The sequence below is a fragment of the Notothenia rossii genome, assembly GCF_949606895.1.
Source record: "Notothenia rossii genome assembly, chromosome: 8".
NCBI classification, from domain to species: Eukaryota; Metazoa; Chordata; class Actinopteri; order Perciformes; family Nototheniidae; genus Notothenia; species Notothenia rossii.
The window spans coordinates 70387279-70393278 of NC_136906.1; positions in this window are offsets into that span (position 1 = coordinate 70387279).

The window sequence follows — 6000 nt, forward strand, 5'->3', positions numbered from 1 at the left end:
GCAATCATTTGTATTTTTTATAGTTTAGGATCCATACCTAAACATTTTCCCCTTTAAAAGATACAACTCACGCTATCCAAACTAATGCCTGCAAGGTCAGGGATGTCTTGATCTATTCCTTTGACATCAAGTTGCAATGAAATCAAATATAGGAAGAAGAAAATCTTCAAGGTTGAAATATATTTGCAAAAAACCAGAGAGTAAAGTTGAATTTAGTCTGGCTCCGGCCAACTTTATTGAAGCTGGTGAAATACAATTTAGACTTTCAAATTTCCCTGAAACTGACCGCATCAATATCGGATTCTCCTCTAAGATCTATTTGCTATGTTTAGATTATCCATGAGCTTCACATGCTCAAGTCAGCCATAACTAATCTGCTCTGTGTGTTACACGTAAATAAGCATCAGAAACAGGTTTACAAAAGATTAGGTTCAGGTGTTTTAGTGCATAACGGTCACAATAAATAAAGTAAGATAGAGAAAGGAAAATACTTTAAAATTCTGAAAGGTCCCATGCCATGGCCATTTCTACTGATCATAATTCCATTGTTGAGGTCTACTAGAAGAGATTTACATTGTTCAATGTCCCAAACTCACATTGGTTTCTCATACAGCATCTCTGTATAGTATGTGTATTCACTCTCTTTCCTAAACGGCTTGTTGGAGGTCCTGCCCCCCCCCACCTCCCTGTGAGCCCAGTGGCCGTCTGTGTGACAGCGAGACCCAGCCCGAACACACACACACACACCCGCAGCCTGGCTGGGAGTTTGTGTGTGTGCTCACACACCGACTCACAGCCTCGCCGCGTCCCGCCGTCTCAGGGAGGAGAAATTGGCGGAGCTGCAGCTGAGAAAAGATTGAGTGTGTGTGTGTGTGAGGAAGTCTGCGGATTGGTCTTATGTTGGACTTAACGTAACGGCTCCGCGGACGTAACGTAACGGCTCCACGGATTGGTACATTTGGACCAATGGGTCCATTTGGGTATGGGCACGTCACTGTACCCAGGAAGAAAAAGAGAAATCTCCGGCGAGGCGTTCTGGGGCAGCATAGACAGGTCTTTTCTGTGTTAGAGTTGTACTCCCTACAGGGTGTACTTTCAGGGTTTGTGACTTTGCAGATTGTTTACATGCATAACAAGCTTCATAACACACAAGGGGACGGGTAATAACCAGAAAAGCATGACATGGGACCTTTAAATAATAAATAGAACTTTAGAGAAAACTAAATGTAAACAACAGTTTCAGACTTGAAAGAGCTATATGGTGTTTAAAAAAAAGAGGGTGAGATAGAAAATAGTACAAATAGTCACACGGGACTATTTGTAAAATGTCTTCCAGGGATTTGAATGGAGCCTAGCCTCAGGTGTGAACGCAACTAAATCGTAGTTCTCAGGAACCTTTGTGGGAAAAGTACTTGGTGTGAACGCGCCAATTGTGCTTTTTTGAAAAAGTTACATCGACATCTCATCAGCAAAAAGCTATTTGTGTTCAAAATAAAGACAACCTGCCTCTCATCTCTAAAACCACTGTATTTGATCTATACTGTGAGTAAACATCCAGGCTCATTTCATTCACTGCACCTCAGCTTCTATTGAGATGTAAATAGCAAAACATATACATTCTGGAAAGGACATTTTGTGTATGAATGATCTCTACAGAATACAAATGACCACCCAGGCACAGGGCTTGGAGCTAGTCAATAACAACTGAGCTGCAAAGAAAATAATGCATCATCCAGCCTTCAGGAGTCCTGTGACAGTTTACTCAAACCTAGTTGGTATTCAAACCCCCGTCTCAAGGGGCAGCAATTCAATAATCTTAAGCTTTATGTAACTTAAAGAGCAACTTCCAAGTTAAAGACACCTGTGAATAAATGTGTAGGAAAATGATGAATAAACTAGATTTTCAAAAAAATATACAGAAATATACACTACAGTGACATCTGGCGTCGTTTTTGTAAGAAATGTTCACTTCCGCATAAAAAAGCCTCGGAACGTGACCTCCCGCGTGTGACGTAACACGGGGGACACAAGGGGGAGAGCGGCCGGTGTAACGTATTAATAAACATGGATCCCAATGCTAGTTTCGAAACAGAAGACACAGAAGAAGTTGAACATGAATATTCGAATGCATATGACGGACCACAACCTTATAATTATGAGCCTGCTAGGCGTCCAAGAGACCAGGAGCAGCCAAGGATTAGAAGAAATAACGGCCATCGGAGAGAAATTGAGCTGTGGTGTGAGGACAACCAGTGGAGAACTGGGCAGCTATCTTGGTGAGTGACCGGCGTTAGCTACAGAATGTTAGCTAACGTCACATCACAACATTGTAAAGTTAGCTATCATATATCAGGCTATAACTAACGTAGCATTGATAATATATTAACGTTACTGGCAGGACTGTTGATACTGATCCATAACAGAAACTAATGCGCAAGTATCAGCCGTATCTCGCGTTACCTAATGCAACTCCACACTACGGTGCTGTGTACCGGAGGAGAGACGCGAGATACGGCACCCCACACTATGTCTTAGGTGCCGTGTACCGGAGGGGAGAGAGAGAGAGCAGCGAAGGGGGGGGGGGGGGGGGGGGGGAGAGATGTAATACGGTTTCCTGATAAAGCTGTGGAGAGTATGTGCTGCAGGGAGGTGGATGCACAACGCACCCAGGAACGAACGCTAGCTCCGGTCCTTTTTACTGTTGACTCGATGTCCTGACAGGCTGGTATTTGTGCAACCTGCACAAACACAATACTGCACCATGAATACAAATGGTGAAATACAATGTAAAACTACCGGAAAATACCAGCTCCTTAAAACACAACCGCTCTGCTCAACGCAACTACTAACTATACCCGCGGTCAGAGAGCGGAGATGTGTCCCCTGCGTGATGTAATATGACGCGTTTGACGTATGACCGTTTTTAAGAGCAGAGCTCAAAATTGCTCCTTTCCCTCTGAATTCCTGCCCTTATGTCTCGTAAAACATATCAAATCCTGCATTCACTTTTTTAATTGTAATTTTCAAGCAAGTTTAAGCATAAATGTAGAAAAAATAAAAACCTGCAAGATGCTCTTTAAAGATTCACTTTAGATATAACAGTACACTTTATGTTTACATGGTTTATTTGAGCTTCGAGGTTGTTAAGAGCATAGGCTTCTGCAGAAGGTTAGTGTGATCCAAATACAGAGTTTAATTGAAGTCCCACGTGTTCCCTTGGAAACCATCGGATCCGAGTGAGTAAAAGCTGAACAAATACAAGAAAAACTGAATCAAATACGGATTTAGAAGGCTCATCGTAAGAGCTGATGCACTGGGAAATGCAACTTGTGGGAGTCAATAAAGAGGACAAAGAAGAACGAGACAGTCCAGGATTGATATGCAATTACTCCAGAAGTTTATTTCATCTATGAGGAAAAATACTGGAACAATTTGAAAGGCCAGAAGGGACAAGAAACAATTACAGAGCGAGTTATGGGATATTGAGCAGTCTAACGTTTCCCTGTCGGTGTAGAAATTATGAATTCATCTCGGCAACATCAGAAGTATGCATTAAACTCAAAAAGCACTCTGATGGAGAGCCTATGAATAATTATTTTTATTTATTTTCTTCTTATCTTGAATGACTTTACCTACACCAACCCATACTGGCTCTCACTCTTCTGTTGGACACGGCCGCGTCTTTGTTTCTGCACATTTTCACACACCCATACACGCAATCATTACTGATAACTGACTTCCACGTTTATTAGGTTTCTTTGAAGACCTTTGGTTTTGGTTATAGTAAATAAATACACTTTTTGCTACACTTAAAGGGGACCTATCATGCAAAATGCACTTTTGTACGTCTTTTATACATGAATATGTGTCCCTGGTGTGTCAGGGAACTCACCAAGTGTCAGAAAACACAACCCTCTCTCTTGTCCTCCATATCCAAATCTCTAAAAACGGGGCTGCAACGGAGCTGATTATTATTTGAATTTTTCTGACGTCAGAAAAGGGGTGCTACGCCTATATGAGCAACTCTCCACCTATCAGGGGAATGAGAGACCGCTCGAAAGCGCTGGAGACGCTGTAGTACATATGCCAGGCCTGTAAGTGGCGCTGTAGTCTGCCACAAAAGCAGAATCAGCCCTTGCAAAAACAGGGCGGGAAAAGAGCAAACAGGGCGAAATGAGGCATGGCTAAAATGCATGATCTGTTTGGTATTTTGAAAACTTCACCGACATGTTTTATATAGGTATGGCCCTACAACATATGTTTCAAATAAAGCATGATTAGTCCACTTTAACTTGTCTGGTCTCCCATCTTTGTTGCAGCCTATGAGCCAGGCCGTAACACAGACATTCAGCACAGTCTCTGACTTGGTGGCCGGCAGTAGCTTAAAAGAAGAAATAATTGTATTACACAAATGAAGAATATGGTAAAGAAGAGATATTAAATGTAGTGGCCCAAACACACAGTATTTTTTGATGAATGAGAGTGCAGAAACTATACAACCCGAAGAAATGCGACCTTCATGTTGTGTCTTTATGCGTGGTGAAGAATGGTCTGGCTTCAACATGTAGATGGTACAGTAGATATGGATCCAAATTGAAACAAACATCCTAAATGCAGCATCTGCAGTGGTGAGTCAGAGGGAAGAACAGGGTGTTCTGCATTCATCCGAGGTCTGCACGCTCTTTGAAGGAGGTTTGAGGCTTTTATTTGATTGGGTCGGTGATGCTGAAGCTCCAAATACTAGGTATTCGATCATGAGGGATGGAAATTACAACGAGATCCAAATCATCAAGGTACAGTTTATTATTGTGTCCAGAGAAACCTATTTAGAAAGAATTTCTAATTAATTTCTCAAGTGTAGCAGCCTATTTTGAAGTAAAAAAAAAAGAACAGTGCATGCTGAATTTTAATAACATAGCCAAGCTTTATCAAACTTAGACGGAGCATTATATGGGGGAATAATACAATGGGCAATTATAGATTACATTTTGCAGTTGACATTTTTAAATTATACTAAACTGGTTAATGGCTCATTAGCATGTTATTATCCAAAGTCTGAACACAAATCAAATTTCAGCTTCACCACACAACACAAATTAAAAACAGAACTTCTAAGGTAATATAACAAAAGAGAACCATTTGAGCCAAACACTACTTAACAGTCATCTAAAGGCTTGATCTAAATATTTCAATCAAAACAATGTATTATGGAAATGTGACAGGGCCTGTGAACTAGCAGAGGATTTGCTCCTGAAAATGCAGCTCTTCTCAGCTTCTCATAGCTTTTAAGGGAAGTTCAGCATATTGTTGAGATTTGTTGCAGCTAAGCCTAAGACTTTGCTAAATAAATGATTCGGTTTTCTCTGTAGTTGTTTCCTAGCAAGTTTGCCGTTCAACCAAAAAAGGTTAAATTATTTCAATGTAGTGTTCACAAAGTGTATTGTACAGAAACTCAGTTATTGCATTATGACGCTCGACTGCTGTTTTAAAGCACTATAAGGTGTGAGTCGTGAGTACTGCCTTTCATGCCACAACGTCTAAGACCCAAGGGAGTTAATAAATATAAATGCAGAAAGCAAGTGTTGAAAAATGATAGACCCTCTCACGCATAATGTAGTAAGCCTGCTTAAAGAAAAAAAGGGGTTACATTTGAAGACTTGTCAAATAACCATTAAAAGATGCGGGTTTTTTATATTTACACGTAAATTACACGTATGTTTCCCACCTGGCAACGCTGAAACCAATGGAGTATTGTGCCAACGGTAACCAACCAATGCAGCATTTTAACGCAACTCTCAGCCAGTATGGTGGTTTATAAAGGTATTGGACTGACATATGAACATTTTACTGTAACTGGTCACTAGAATTTGTGTTGAGATCAAGTCTCCTTGCTCCCACATTTAACTTATAAGTGGCTTTAGATAAAAGCATCAGCTAAATAATAAATCTCTTTAACTAAAGTAACAACGAGATGAGGAGCTGGCATACAGCTGTTAAGGA